Here is a 17,583-nt window from a genome sequence, read left to right on the forward strand (position 1 = left end):
CACGAGTCCCTCGAGTGTATATTTTTACTCCCTCGACTTCCTCGAGTGAATATTTTTACTCCCTCGAGTGAATATTTTTACTCCCTCGACTCCCTAGAGTGAATATTTTTACTCCCTCTAGTAATTATTTTTACTCCCTGGACTCCCCGACTCCCTCGACTCCCTCGAGTCCCTCGACTCCCTCGATAAAGTCAGTCCCCGCATAACTAAGGACTGCGGAGGAGAGGTTAACCTTCATGTTATGCCACTGGTTTGACGTGTTTGAAATGTTCAGTAAGTGATCGGTTAGTGAAATAATTTCGACAGTTACTGATGTTTAAAGTTTAGCTAAGACAAAGCTACCTAATCAAATACATTTGATATCGGGATGTCACAATTTGATTTTTCCTCACATAAAAAAGATAAAAACTATAGTAATAAAAACCCTTACTCGTACTGGGCTCCTAACTAACTAACAACCTAATTCTTACAGACTAGTTGCTCTGACCAACTGAGTTTCGATTTCTTACGCGAAAGAAGTCTGTTATATTAAGAGGCATGCTTTTCATTATCAAAACTGTTCGAAGTAATACGAACATGGCTTAAGAACAGAGACGGAACTGAATTACCACTCGATTGACCTTGAGGGCAAATCACTAAAGCGTATCTATAAACGTAAGTTCAGCATGCATTTCTCTGGAGTTGTGTTCAGTATTCCTATCTGCCAGTCATGCTTGTTCGTAGGAGTAATATGATACAAACCTGACCTTTCGATACAGCACAATAGCAAAAGAATAAAAGGGAAGGAATTCTTGCCCTTGTGAACGTTGGATACCACCATGTGCAATAAAACTGTCGCGTCTCCTTGAAGTGATATTTTATCGAAAATAACTCGTTTTCCTTTATATAGTTTATCCGAAGTTTTTGAGGGTTTCAAAATGAGGAAATGTTACTGACAAACAAGGACGCATTTAGGGGTGGGTCCAGGGGGTCCGGACCCCCTCTGAAACCCCAACTTTTCTGTAAATTTAGCCTAATTTTGGGGATTATCTTTTAAAATTTTATTATAATTTATCCTAATATTGAAGTCGGACCCCTCCCGAAATAAATTACTGCATACGTGTCTCTGACAATTTTCAATATATTCGTTAAATAATAAAGTAAAATAACTAAATTAGGAGCAAAAAGCTTTAATAATAATAATAATAATAATAATAATAATAATAATAATAATAATAATAATAATAATTGAAGCGAGCTTAACGAGTTTCAACCGTACGACTCAACCAACGTTTGGGTGCCTGTTCGTTCGTCTGCTCCTCTCATAAAAGACATTTCATTTTAATGAAACTAGTAAGTGCCTTCTTTTAGCTCTGCGGAGTAACTATTGCTTGGAATATCAATCTGCAAAACATAAGAGGTAAAATTAACCAAATGGTGCAAGTTTCCACTTATATATATAAAACAATTTTGCAATATCAACTACGTGAATCTTGTCCCATAAAGAAGCCGAAACCCCTACACCGAAGAGCCCTCCGAGATTTGATCATTGTCCACACGGACTGAAATTGTCATTTGAAGCCAAGACTTTAATATGAAGCCAATAATTTCTTTAAAATAGACGGAAAATTCGGAAGTTATAAGCATTTTCATATTTTTGCCTTTTCCCATAAGGGAGCCGTAGCCCCCTATACTGAAGAGCCCCCCCCCGGAGATTTGATCATTGTCCACTCGGACTGAATTTGTCATTTGGAACCAACACTTTAATACGAAGCGAAATATTTCTTTAAAATAGACGAAAAATTCGAAAGTTATAAACATGTTAATAATTTTGTCTTTTCTCATAAGGGGGCCGTATTAGCCTACACTGAAGAGCCCCACGAGATTTGATCATTGACCACTTGGACTGAAATTCTCATTTGAAACCAACACTTTAATATGAAGCCAAAAATTAAACTTTTACATCAATTTAAACTGACTGGGTTCCGGTTCCCCCCACTATTGTTTAGTTTAGTTAAGTGGTAATTTGTGACAGCTTCACATCATCAAAAGAGTGTTTCACTTCCCTTCCCCTCCCCCAGGAGTTCGTGCTGGATCCACCACTGGAATCAATAGACACTCTTCCTATTCTTTTTGTCACCCTTGATTGTGTAGGGGCTCCCTCGTACAAATAAAGAAGCGGTAATATTACAATCAAGGGGCGCTATTTATTAGGTATTTTTTTAGTTACCTACCCCTAACCGCACAGGGCCATCTTTCGTAGAATAAAAAATATTGCGTGATATTCCAATCATGAAAGGGGAGAGGATGCTGTAAATATATTTCTTATTCATTTTGTCTGTCCTGCTTATCAAAAATTACTTTCTGTTGGAAGGGTACTGAAATGAGAGAGGCAAAATAAAAAGTCGTACCCCCTCCTACATGGTTGCTCAAATAAGTACTAAAGAAAGCATTTTAAACTAAGATATTTAAGATTTAAACTAGGAAACTAAGATATCCTTACATTATGTAAGGATGGCATATTCAGGATTATTATTATTATTATTATTATTATTATTATTATTATTATTATTATTATTATTATTATTATTATTATTATTATTATTATTATTTGAATGTTTTTGGAGCACCGAAATTTTGTGAGACGAAGAATGATATGTAGAGGTTTAAGATGGGTGGTCATAGAGGAGGAAAAACAGGATTTTTCTCTGTCTGACTCTCTAACGTATTTAACGTAAGATTATGTGCTGAAGGTAAGAAGCATCATCATTCTACAATAGGTTGCTTTTACGTAGAATATCAATTACTTGAGTTCTCCTCCTTGGGTCTACTTACCTTATGTAGTAAATTCAAAACAATTTCAATTCAATACAAATACATTGTAAAACTTTTCCGTAATTAAACATCTAGGGAAAATTAAACATTTAATAGGGATATCTGTTATCAAAATATCCAAACACGTAGATAGAAGACTGTCTAGTGAGAAATATTGTGAAACTTTATAAAATTCTCCAAATTAGAATTAACATTTACTGGGAAACATTCGTTATGCGCCAGCGAGCATATGGTGAGCAGTGAGCACAGGGGAAATAATTACGAAACTGTTTGCAAACAAAATTAGGGACGCTAATGCAAGTGCGACAACGGCATTTTTTCTTTTTTTTTTTTGGTATCGTCATGAGTTTTACACATACGTTACAATTTGATTCTTTCCCACATAAAAAAATAAATAAAATAACAACGTAGTGTAGTGATAAAAATGACAATGGCATTTCCATGGGATCGAACCCGCTACCTTCAGCATACAGACTCGTTGCTTTAACTACCTGAGCTATTTGCTTTTTACGTGAACTGAGCCTTTTCCGGTAAAGACGATATTTCATTACGATCGTCCTACCAATTCGTCCTTTTCCATAGATAATTTCCACTATTTGCTCTATCTTTATGTTAATACTTAGCATATATTCATATATTTGGAGTTTGCAGATAATGCATATAATAAGACATACTAGAAATATTCGTTAAAAGTTTAGTTTGTAGATTTAATCCACATTTCTCTCAATGACATAGATGTCGCTGCTTCGTGTTGAAATGCAGAATCCCCTCGTGTTCTTGAAAATTTCCCACTTTAGCAGAGTTGGTAATTCTCGAGATTTCTGTCGATTTAATGTTTTTTCCTTCTAATTTTTTTTATTTTAAGCTAATATCTAACACAAATATTAAAAACGGGTTTGTTATTAACCTGTCCTGCTGGGGAAACCTTCCGAAATTTCGAACATATAAAGAAAACGGAGATATTTTCAAAAAACTTCAAAATAAGGAGAAGCGTCATTTATTTTGCTCATGGTAGTACAGTGAATGTTGAAAAACAATTGGTTTTTCACCTCTTTCGTAAGTCCTCTACCCTTAACCTTACACAAAACTAGATAAAACTAATGTGAACCTTATTTGCCCAATTCAGATCTTTACTTCAAACTAAAGCATTAAGCTTCCCTACGTACGATTGCCAGTTTCTTAGTTTGTTTGGAGTTTTACTCTTTTTACAGTTTTTCAGCACCAGTACTCATGGGAATAGCAGAAATAATTGATAGAGGGATATTTCATATATTAAGAGTTAAAAAAGGTAAGAACAACTAAATTTTTCCTATTTCAATAGTATACAAGACACTCAAGAAGTTACAATTTAAAACAAAGTCAATTCGCTACGCCACCTCGAAGACTATATGAAATGAAGGCCAGCAGCTTAACGAGAGATCTGAACCGCCTTAACTGTTACTGCCCTTCAACGCACCCGTATGCTAACCACATAGCGTACGGGGCGAGCTTATATGGTGAAAGAAGGCTTCTAAAGAGAAGTGGGTGAATATATATATATATATTGTTCCACAGTTAAGCGTCAAGTCCTAAGCCGGACTCAAATTATGTGGTGAGACGCCCGCGCTTTTCTATTTGTGTGTGTAGGAGAGAAAGAGGGAAAGGGAGAATGGAGTCAAGCGAGGCATTGATTGTATTAGCAATCTGATGTCTCATTGACGCCAACCCATACGCATGTAATAGTGGCATGACCCTGGCTTTGGTTTGCCCAAATCACAGTGCAGGGTCGCTGCTGTTAATTTATTGCACATCACGCAAGCAACAGGTACATAAATACAATATGTATTTGGAGCTAAACGTGAAATAAAGAGGTATTAGTAAATGTAAAATAGATACTTCTGCCCCGGCATGATGGGGAAAATCATAGAATTCTTGGCCACTATTGGGCATGCGCGTGAAAAGCTTCTCCATGCTCGTCAAGGCTCGTGACGCAAGCTCTCGAGCTTCGTCAGAACTAGCAGAAAATGCGTGGGACGAAGTCGCTTTATAAGCGAGGCCCTAATCCGAGCTCAGGTTGTTCTCGTCCGGCATTCATCCAGTGTATTTGGATCTTCGTTCCGGACGCTCGTCATAAAATCAGGTATGTGATTGTTTTTCTAAGTTCCCTTCATAAGGGACGCGCACCATGAGACTTGTTATAAATTGACCTTAAGTTGCAACGTGAAAATGACAACAAGTTTCCATTTCGGAATTTACCGCTCCCCATTTGCCCAATGCAAGTTGCAAGTACTATTTTCAATAAATCGCGGTTTAGCGTGATAACCTTCTAGCACCCAATTTTGTAATGTTGGGGTTGTGCCCATACATGTCATGTGGTAATACTTTAAGCTTGTATTTTCAAGTTTCCAAAATGTAAAATTCTTTGTATTGTCATTTTTCTTTCTTTATTTTATAAATAAATTTAACGATGGAAATGGTCTCTTTAATTTAGTCATGCTACCCCTCCGTATCTGGATTCAGTTCACAGTCTTCATGAGTTACCTGGGTTTCGATTTCCAGTACAAGTTCTACCTCTGAGACACAAGTCTTTCCCCCCCATTATTGAGACTTTTAGTGCACTTTCTCATCATCTTCGAACCAGTAAAGCTTAAGACGTCCCGCTACTGACGCTTAAAGGGAGTTGGACTCAGTACCAACTTGACATACTGGGTGGAGAATAGAGAAGTGATCTCAAATACAATTTCACGAAAGTGTACACAAAACACAACGACAATCTCTCAAAAACACATAACAGTTTTATGCTGTTCGGTGTTCGCCGGGTAACGAACTGTGTTCTTGAATCCTTAAACAAGTCCCTGGTGCTCGCTCACTTCACTGGTGAACCAGAAATCTTAGTTTTGCTTTAGGGCAAATCGCGAGTGAATGTTATCGAAGATTTTTTTATACATAAAAATGTAAGGTGTGTGGTGCGAAAAAAACGAATAAAAGACGCGAAGTTTTTCTTTTGACTAGTCAAGTGGTGTGTCTGTACTATGTAAAGTCATTAAAGTTCAGTGGCGTACTTGGCTTGGGCGGTGTTCAGCTTACGACTCTGATATAAAAGTATAATCCTTCTGCTTTAAGTAGTACGGTTTACAAGGAGTGAAGTGGCGACGACAAATTTCTATTCTCAACTTCTCTCTCTTTATGTTGTTATAATTCAGCGGAATAATTGCTAGGTTCCGCAGAGCAAGACTCAGTCTACCTCACGACGTTTTCTTGTGTAGTGATGAAAATGTAAAATGGGGATGCGAGTGTTAATATATAATTCAGCTTTTGTCTCATGTACTTGCAAAACCCATACCTGCTTATGCTTCGGCTAGCTTTGGGGGGATCACAGTCAGTTTATCTCTGGACAACAGAACCGCTCGTTACACGGGATGAAAGTTCGTCACGTTTGTCCGGCGATAAGTGGTTAAAATCCCTACCGTTTACATTTGGGGAGGATCACAGATAGTTTATCTCTGGACAGCATAACCGCCCGCAGGGATGGAAGTTCGATAGTCTGTCCGGCGATAAGTGTTTAAAATCCTTTCCCATGCAAGCTTGGGAGTCACAGGTATCTTATTCCCTTGGTTCAGCAGGGCCCCCCTATACTAGGGGTGCACGTCCGATGGCTGCCTGGGAATAACTGTCTAAAACTCCTATTTATGCAAATACCACAAACCAAAAAGAAAAATATCTGCAGGTACATGACCCAATGGTTGATTTTTCATAGTCCCCTGTGTGCATTAAGAAATTAAAACCTAACAAAAAATGAGTAAGAACAAAAAAGGAAAAGCAAAATCATTATAAGTGAACAAATAAACTTTATTTCAATAAATAAAATAACTATCTAGTCACTTTCCGTTTCCCGTTCTAAACACTAAAGCAAATTTATAAAAAAAGGGAAGTTGAGTATTGAAGTTCAAAGGAAGTTAAAGAAAGATATTGAAATAATAATAAGTCTCATAATACGTAAAATTTGACGTAGCATTTTTGAGGGAAGTAGCTTTCAGTGATTAAATTCCTATTATATCAGAGGAAATAGGTTGGTTACACACTGCCCTGGTTCAGGAGGCCACTGACTAGAAAAACAGAGTTTATTCATTAAAAATGAGCTTTGCGCAGAAAATAAAAGAAAAGCTATTGGATTTAGGGCAATCCCATTGTCCTAAGACGCCCACGGGCAAGCACCGTTATATTTTGGATCGGTGGAATAATTATTACTGTATTGAATGTAATAAAGTGAAAGTACACGGGCATTCTCCTTCTCAATTTGGCCGTTGGAAAAAGAACCCATTACCGAGATATTTGGATACGTGGAGTCAGCCCAGATATCTCGAACCAACGACCTCTAGCCCGCAAACTCCTGACGCTCCGGCGAGTGGCTACGACTTAACGCCGCTTGCCGCGACCAGTCCTATCCCGACTAGAAATGATAAAGAAATACAAAGTGCTGGTCCGAGTGATAAACCAACACCAGCCCCTAGGACAATATATGGTAATTCAGATACTGATGAAACCCCACCAGGGGTAGATTCGAAAACTAGTGAATGAATTAAATTTAAAAGACGAACTAGAAATCGCAGAACTAATAACTGCAGGTCAGGAATGCCCTCAAGTAACAATTGAGATAGGATCAACATAAGATGTAATACCTGGTGTTTCCCCGAACCAAGAACTCTTAAACGATAATAAGTTAGCTGATAAGGAAAATAGATTAAGTAACTTAGTGTTAAGTTCAGGAAATAAAAATGTTGGTGTCTCAAAGGAACTAGACAGCCCAGTAGCGTCATATTTTCCTATTAAATACGAACCGTCAAATCCTACAACGCAATTAGAAATGCGAAGTCCGGCTTTCCAATCTTTTTATGCTGGTAGCAGTGATGAAACAGTTTATGCCGAGATCGGCCCTAGAACTATATATGCCAAATCAAATACTGTATCACGAATCTCAACGAGTAAAGAGCCTATTTACACTAACATAGGTTTCGAACCCCAGACTTTAACGAATAAAGAGCCAATTTATGCGAATATAGGAACCGAACCAAGGGAAACGAAAATTGAAAGTCCTGACGAGAACAATGAAAATGAAATGCTCTCTCTGACACAACCTAACGATGAAGCGTTAATAGACCAGATTAGGCATTCATTACAAACAGAACTGTCTCCTGCAGCAGGAAACTTAATTCGACCTTTAACAAAACAATTACGGAACAAGAAAGTACAGGTCACAGTTGTCCGTCGCCAGGGTGACGATGAAGAGAAAATAGGTATTCTTTTTCAAGCTGACCCCTCAGCCCGCTTTGAAGATTTATTACCTGAGGAAAATGTAGTTGGGAATTTTGATATGGAAATACAGACCGAAGTCTTTCAAAAGAAGGATGTTAGCGTTCAGACCGAATAAGTTTCCTAAAATGATCAGGATTGACACGGATCGTGATCTCAAAGTTATTCGGACAACAGCTACTCAGACCAACCCTGTTATGTTTGAAAATAGCCTTACCCTCCAAGAGAAATTATAATATTTGGATAGTATAGATAACATACTTAGTGTAGTTACTAAAGTTAGGTGGTCAAACGGAGATATTAGTAGTGCAGATTCTGATGGGGGTGAATCTTTGAAAGATGACTGGTTAGGATACGAACTGCAGCAGTTACGAGATGAAGAAATAGCCCAATTTCAAGAAGACAGCCCGGAGTCTCGTCCTGCGTCATCCCTGGAAGATGAGTCAAAACCTTCTTGGAACTCCGCAGAAGAGCTCCGATATGACCACTGGGACCCTCCTACGGTTTCTACTCCCCGAGCAGTGAACCAAGACCCTCCCACAGAGGACGCCGACCCGAGAAATGATCTCGTCGCCCCTGCTCCAGTTGAGAGGATGTTAGACGACGAGAAGAAAAGTGATGATGCCTTTCCCTCAGTTTACTCCGACCACCAGAAGCGAATTGAGGAAAAAGAAGAAGAAGACAAGGATTCCTGGTCCGAGAGTAGAATAAACGAGAATATTCGTAAAATCTTTGATTACGCGGAAATTGGTGCGTCAGTAATTTGCTTAGATGAGGTAGAAAATAGAGACGATCCCTCAACCCTTCCAAGTCAAAGTGAATCTAACAAACAAACTAACAGTGGCAATAATATTGGATTACAAACTTCAGCTAGTGCTAGTTCTAAACTTAGTTCCTATAATGAGACTAGTGAATCGCCTGCGACCAAGGAAATGAAAAAATATCAACAAGGGAAAAAGTTAAATCCCTTACAGATAGTGTTTGTTTCACCATCTAGCAGCGTAGTTTCACCCACGACTTCGGTGCAGAAATTAGAGTTTAACGAAGGAGAAAGAACAGAAAAATCAGTACTTAGCGAGCAAGATAGATCCTATACATCAGAAACTAGTCCAGAACAAACCTCAGGGTTAGAAAGTAGAAGCGCAACTGATACCAACTATAGGTCAGTTTCTGAACATTTCAACATCTCAGCTTTGTTAGACAGATCCTTAGACATAAAAGACGAGACTTTTTCACATACATCAAGTGAAGATACGAACTTTGACAAACAAAAATCAAATTTTGCGTCCTTTTAAAAAGTAGATCCTGAGGACACGCCTTGTATAAATTTAAAATCTGAGCAAGAAATTAAAACTAGTCCGACTTCTGAGCCATCTATACCATATAGTTTTGAGAAACCTAAATTTACAGATACAGTTGAAAAAGGCCAAGTTAGCACCCCTCCTCCCGAGGGTGACAATCAAAATTCTGCTATTAGTGCTACATCACAAGCATTTAAGATCTACGCAAATGTTGAAATTCCCTCCTTCTCTGGGGATAGACATGAGTGCGTGGAAACTTTCCTACAAGAATATGAATCAGTGGCTAGTATATACGAATGGTCGAACCCAGAGATAGTGAATTATCTCCCTTGTTTAAAAGGGGAAGCTTTCTCATTCTATTCAGTAGACATAGCAAACCTTTCACCCTTAAGCTATAACGAGTTGAAGGAAAAACTTAAAAAGGCATTTCCTAGTATTGAATACACCGCAAGATTAGAATATGACGTTGATATAAGAAAACAACAACCCAATGAAAGTACTTTAGCGTTCATTTACAAGCTGATAAAGGATCTGAAATTCTTAGGAGGTTGGATTAATGAAAGTGAACTGATGAGTAAGCTTAGAATGAGTTTGTTACCAGACGTCCTAAATAAGCTGATGCTTGAAGTGGATGACTGTGATAATCTCGAACAGTGCATACAATATCTTAGTAAATATCAGACAGCACAAAGGTTAGTTAGTCAGAGGATTAGTTATGACATAATGTGGGAAAATGACCGCCTGGACTGAGCAAGCCTTAAAGAAACTGCCCGACCCGGATTTGTACAAGTTAGTTCTTGTTACTCAGACGAAGTAGTAGCAGAACCGGGCTATAAAATGTATAGGAACACCCACCAAAATACCTATGGCTTTGGCCATGGGCAAGCCCAGCTCAGTACAGTCAAGATAAAAATAGGAGACCGCTGGGCGCAAGGTCTCATTGACACCGGGTCAGAAATCTCTCTGGCTTCGAAAACCCTTTTACCCCCAAGATTTCCACTAACAGAGAGACTGATGGGTTATGTAAAGCTTCGCGGGGTAGGTGCCCACCCAACAGTTTACATTCCTGTGGTGAGAATAGCGTGTTGCTTCAAGTATCACTTGAAGACAACCAGGCGAAGGTTTCTAGACGTAGCTATAGTTGACCCACAGTTTTGCGTCATTTTAGGGGTAGATTTTTTGCACAAATATGTCGCAACAATTCATTCCAAATACTTGGAGCTAGTAGATAAAAACGGGAATCATGTGGAAGACCTATGGTTCACAATCCCAAAAGGTACCAATGGTCACCGTCAAGGATCAATTTATACTTTAGATTTAACACATGTTGAACGATACCAACCGTCAGTAGTTAATTTAGAAAAAGGATCGCTTAACGACTTCCAATAGGCACCCGACGATAACGCTGGACAACCGGCCCTCCCTAACCTTCCTCGTAGAAAAAAAAACTTATAAGAAACGGAACCTCCCACTCAGGATTAAGGATCCGTCTCCAAATTTGGTCACAGGAAATCCCCTAAATCCCGTTGCTAGTGTAGCTAATAAGAAACAAAAACTCCCTGCTAAAGGAATCACATCTCGAGTATTCGAGCGTTCCAGGGAAACTACAAAATTTCCCCTGGAGCCTACGAATAGAACGGATGGAAACGTTAATAGGCGTAAAAAGGCAAGACGTAAACGAGCCAAAAAAGCAAGGTATCTTCCAGTGTTCCTGAGCTGGAACATATCAATTCGCCTGGCTTAGGGAAAGGGGAAAAGAATCTATCCGACCTTGCCCCTCAATCAGGCCCTAGTGGGACTTTGGTAGCTAGTCCTACAGAAAGTTCTAGGACTATTCACAGAAAGAAAAAGAAAGCGTTTTACGCAACAAAACATAGCGAAAAGAACCAACACACTATAAAGCCACCCCTGGCCTCTCAGGCACCGCATGAGCCTGAAGAGGACAAATCAAATAGGTAACAGTCAGAAACATTTGAAAAACCTTTGATAATGCAAGGAAGTGTAAATGATCCAGCAACTCTCTGACGTGGAGAGTTTTGCTCAAGATCATATTAAAAAAGAGGTTGTGCCAAACACATTGGGGTTAGATGAAGAAATTTTTGATCTCTATCCGCACACTACCTATAAAGTGCACCTTCCAGCAAATGTCCGCGTGCCTCCAAGAATTCCTATGACATAGAAATTAGAGCGCCAAGCGGGAAAGTGCATATTTGGGAATTCATACCGTCCAAAGGAATTCGGTATTGGCACTCCTGCATGATCCCCAGAGGACCAGTTTTTACTGAAAATGGAAACATTTATCTGACTATTTTTAATAGTTCGGATCGAACCAGAACTATGTCTAAAAACCTTTATTTAGGGAAACTTGTTCCCCAGGCTGAGTTATTAAATGACGAGACAGACAAGGACGTGCATGCTGTTAATCAGAGCATACACCTTACTAACAAAGATGAAACAGACGATGTGGAAGTCTCTGGACAACCCCAAACAGTCCCACAAACAAAGGAAGAATTAGCTCAAGTTCTAAATATTGGTCCAAACTTAAACCCAGAAAAAAGAAACCAGTTACTGAACTTACTGATGGAATTTAGGGATGTTGTAGCCTGGGACAAATCTTGCCTTACTGCAGCTACCGATAAGTTTATGTGCCCCTTGCAGGTCATCACAGATATTCCTGTTTCTCACCCTCCATATAGAGAGACAACAAAACAGAGAGATATTCGCAGAAGAGATCCAAAAAATGTTAGACAGTAATATTATCCGGGAAAGCAAAAGCACCTATTCGGCATCAATCGTGATAGTACCTAAAAAAGATTGCTCCCCGAGGATATGTATTGATTACAGATCTTTTAACAAGGTATTAAGGCCCAACTATGTGCCAGTGCCACGCATAGAAGAGGTACTAGCTTTCTTAAACGGTACCAAATTCATAAATACGTTAGATTTACAAAATGGGTATTATCAGATGCTAATCCGTCCGTGCGATGTAGAGAGGACTGCATTCATCTGTAGCCGGGGAAAATTAGAATTTTTGAGATTACCATTTGGTCTAACCACGGCCCCGGCCCTTTTTCAAAACATGATGAATGTTATCTTTGGTGACATCATGTGGAAGTATGTAATATGTTATTTAGACGATTTGGTTTGCCCTGGTCCTTCCTTTCCAGCTCTAATAGAGAGGACGAGAATTATTCTAACTCGGCTCCGGGAGGTGAACCTAAAACTCAACCCTAAGAAATGCTATTTTGGTTATGAAGAAGTTTCGGTGCTTGGTCACATCGTCGGTAGACGAGGAGTTTGTGTAGATCCCGCCATAATTGAGGCTATATCTAAGGTACCATACCCCACTACAGTCAAAGGAATACGTAGTTTTATTGGACTTTGTTCATTTTACCGAGCTTTTGTTCAAGGATTCTCTAAGATCGCTAAACCACTTATTTCATTGACCAAAAAGAACGTCAAATTTGATTTTAGAGAAACCGAGAAAAAGGCATGGGATACTTTCAACTCTTGTCTGATATCTGTTCCACACCTCCCACACTTTGATCCGACTCAGGATGCCATAGTCTACTCGGATGCCTGTCGAGACGGAATCGGTGGATACGTCGCGCAAATTAAGGAAGATAATAAGGAACACCCGATAGCCTATTTTTCGAAATCTTTGACTCCTATTCCACGGTTGAGCTTGAAGCTTTTGGCGTTACTAAGACAATTTTGCACTTCCACTTTCTATTGGCAGACCGCCCCTTTATTGTTCGGACTGATGCCTGCGGCATTTGCTATCTAAGAAATAACAAGATGCTAAATTCTCGTCTTATGCGCTGGGCCACACGTTAACAACCTTATCAGTTTACGATTGAACATGTAAAACGCCGCAATAAAGTTACCGCAGATTTCTTGTCAAGGTGTCCGTTGAAGTTACCCTCCAAATTTAGTCAAGAAGAAGATTGTGCAGATGTGTGCAACCTCGTGTTATGCCCCAAGATAGATATAAGGACAATGTAAAGAGAGAACGATAAAATTAGAGAACTAATACAAAAAAAGAAAGACAACCCTACTGATCGTGCTCTAAAACCCTATGTGGTAGTTGACGGTGTTTTATATCGAGTCATGAACAAAGATAGGAAACTAGTGATACCGGAAAAGGCTATCCCCGACATCTCACATTAAGCCCATTCGTCTCCGCTGTGTGGAGGACACACGGGATTCTCTCGCACGTACTCTAAAGTAAACGAACGTTACTACTTTCCCAACATGGGGAAAATAGTTAAGGAATATGTTCGCTCTTGTGACGAATATGTTCGCTCGTTCGAGAACTAAATCCAGATTTTTCAAATAACCTTTCCGGGTTTTACCAGTAATCAAAATATCATCTGCGCAATAAACTACATTATTGCGTAGGTCTTGTTTCAGTACTTTATTCAGACAAGATGCTAATGCCGCACTGCCATTAATCAGTCCAAATACTACACGATTGTACTCATAAAGCTGACCTTCAAACAAAAAGGCGGTATATGGTTTTGAATCTTCATCTAATAAAACTTGATTATACGCCATGACTAAGTCCAGATTCCCAAACACAGTGTTACCTTGTAATGTACCAAGGATCTCATCTACGGGGGGATATCTCACCTCTTGTAACTTAATGTGTGAGTTCAGTTTTCTGAGGTCCATTACAATTCTCAGATTTTTTCCATCCTTTTTGGGCACTACATGTAATGGATTGAGATGGATACTCTGGGAAGGTCGTATTATTCCTTGAGCTAACATTTCAGCTATTTGCTTACGCACATTATCTCTAAAACGGTATGGAATAATATATGGTTTTGTTACGATGGGGTCTTTGGTATCCACTTCAATAGTGTATACGAAATCTTTACAACAGCCTGGTTTACGTGAAAATACCCTTTTATGTTTATAGAGTATGTCTCTAAATGATGAAACAATTTCCTCATCAACTGACCTTAATGAATTTAAAATTTCGTCTACGCGCTTATAAAAGAAATCATCATCTTCCATAATTGGCGGCTCTTTATCATATTAACATTATTTTCTTTCAGTCCGTTAAATTTAATATTAAAAACATCATTTCCAAAAGGCTGACACTGAGATGCAATACTGTCTTGTGCAGGAATTAATTTTTGAATAATCGCATCATCCAACGTTTTTATAGTGAAAGTTTTATTTTCAAAATCCAATACGGTACGCAGCTGTGTTAAAAAATCCAATCCAATTAATATTTTTTCATTCAGATCGTTAATGACTAATATAGGAATCATAATTTTAAAATTTTGTATACCTATTTCGATTTGAGTTCTACCTAACACCCTTTTCTTGTGTTTACCAGTATAATCGACCAATAACAAATTGTCTACTTTTTGTAGTCTTGGGTTCGAGTAGTCTTTAGTTATTTCTCGCCAAAAAGCATGCGATAAAAGCTAAACTCTAGCTCCGGTATCAATTAAGGCATGAATAGGAATTTCGTTAACTGTTATATCAATTCTCGGCGTACAGAAGGTTTTAAAAAGACAAAATCTTTGTCAATGTTACCTAAATTTACATCCATATCATCATCAAATCTCCAAAAACAGTTGGCAACTGGTAGATATTGATAAACGACCTTTGTATCTAAATGTTTTAAATTAGTTTCGCAATCAGAAAATTAATCAGCAGTATTCGATGCTGACGTGGGTTTAACCCCTCCCACATCAGCACATTCTAGTCTAAATTACGTTGACTTATTACCTCATTTAAGTTACATTGTATCCCATAATCTATAGTACTTCCTGGGCGATTAGGCAGTGTTACCATATTTTGATTCCTATTTACAAAATTCCTGCCATCTGCAAATTGATTTTGTGAAAATCGGCGATAATTATTACTTCTACTGAAATTCCTGTTGCTATTTCCAAAATTCCTAACTCCATTTCTGTGATTAGGTTGCGTTTGATTAACGGTACCATTATAACTATTCATTCTATTATTAAAACTATGCACATTAGAATTACTTCCAGATTGTACATTTATATTACGAACAGAAGCATATTGTGTCTGATTACGTGCATAATTACCCTGACCTCTATCATGCATTTTATTGTTATTCTGTATCGCCGACAGACTTTCATAATTCTGAATAAGCATAATTAAATGGTTGAAGTTAATGCACTGCGCCGACATTAACAACTGTTGTAGTCGAAATGGTAATAAGATTCTAATGGAAGCTATAATTCGGGATTCCGGATGATTTGGATTTAGTGATCTTAACTCATTATATGTAGATACTACAAATTCTGTAATACTCCTGTGTAATTTTGGATTAAAATGTTTCGTTCGCAAGACGGCATCTCTATTCGCTATCATAAAATCATTTTCATAATTTGATAGAAGAGCATTCTTAAAATCTGAATATGTACGAAGACTACTCCTGATAGCTTTGAACCATGTTAAGCAGGGTGGTAATAAGATATGCGGCAATAATTTTAAAAACTGAGACTCATCTACACCCATGAGCTCACATTCATCCTGAAATTTTTCGAGAAATGCCCTAGCGGGGATATCTTCCGGCACACCACTAAATTTAGTAAGCGACTTAACTTCGCTGAATCGCAATGGTTTACCTGTATTTGTCTTCATACCTCTATTGGAGATGTGTTTACGCCTGGATGTTTGCCTCACTCTTCTTTCTCTTTCAGTACTCTCTTCACAACTCGAAGATCCGTCAAGTTCCAAAATTGGTCTGGGAGGACGATTAGGTACCCAACCTGTAGATGTAGGATGATTCGTGTATCCATTATCCTAAAATGGAGTTTCGGGAATAAATCTCTTCTTGATAAAGTTTACTTCGTCTTGCAGTAATTTGATGTGATTATCATGAGCATTAATCGTTGACTCTAGAACATTTATTGACTTTTGAACTTCCGTGCTTCTTTGTGTTACTTTTTCCATTTTTCCATCGTACTGCTCAAATTTTTCTACTACATGTTGGTTCATCGGACTCAATTGACGTTGAACAAGATCCCATCTGCTTTCATTGCATTGTTCCAACCTCGCTATCTTTTCATCAAAATCCTTAGCTAGCTGGGTTATCTTCTGGTCCAATTTTTCATCAAAGTGTTGAATTTGCTCTGACTGGTTCCTAATTTCCTCAGACTGGTTCCTTATTTGTTGGGCTAAGTCTTTTAAAATGTCAGTTAAATTTTCATTAGGATTCATTTCTGGATACACACTCTGATCACCAGTTATATCACTATCTGTTGCACTCATGGCCATATTTCGGTGTATCACCTTACCGCTTCTCAATATGGTAACCCTAATATCACGTTGAAAGCTTGCCGTTTTTACTATTTTTCAAAAAGACACTTTTATATTTCCCGGTGTTGAGGCACCAATTTTAGAAGGTGGCTGGTTCGTTATATTCCAATTTTAGTAATCTTCGAAATAATTCAAACGTTTTGATTACTTTCTTAGCTGATTTTTAATACTCAACCATGAGAAGCGTACATAATCAACTTTCTGCATATTCAACAAGATGTCTACATACATACACACAACTATTTACTACGCTGCTATAGCAACAACTCTCTTTTTAGTTAACGATTACAAAAAAAATCTCTCGATATCTCTATGTGTCTTTCTTTTCTTTACATATAATACTGCTCAAATAATTCGCCTCTGATCCCTTTTTATAAGCTGGCACAGATTGCTAATATTATATACAACGTTATCGTTGTACATGGACGGACCTGTCGTGTATGATTTTGATAATTACCTTCTGGCTGCTCCTTTTTCTTCCACGGCTGACCTTTCCTATGCTAACCAGCTACGAATAACAATACACGAAGCGTCCACTCACACCGCCTTTAATGCTGGCCATCACCTCTTAGAGGATGTGCTGGGGAGGCTAATGGCTCATGTCCTTTATTGACGGTCATTTTTACATACGGTAAAGCCGCCACCGAGTTGCTACAGGTCAAACTTCCCAAGCGACTGTTTATGGACCTAGCAGTGGTGTTCCCCAACCCCTGGCACCACTGGCTCGCGTATCCGGAGTTGGAGATTGATTTTACCTGCCCGGTGGTGGCACATCATGGAATCGATCCGTCGCGCTGTAGCCACAGCACGCTACAGCGTATTGTTTAAATAATGACGTAGTTAGGGATCTCTTGCCTGTCAGATATCA

The sequence above is a fragment of the Thermobia domestica genome, chromosome 14 (assembly GCF_964235325.1).
Source record: "Thermobia domestica chromosome 14, izTheDome1.hap1.1, whole genome shotgun sequence".
NCBI classification, from domain to species: domain Eukaryota; kingdom Metazoa; phylum Arthropoda; class Insecta; order Zygentoma; family Lepismatidae; genus Thermobia; species Thermobia domestica.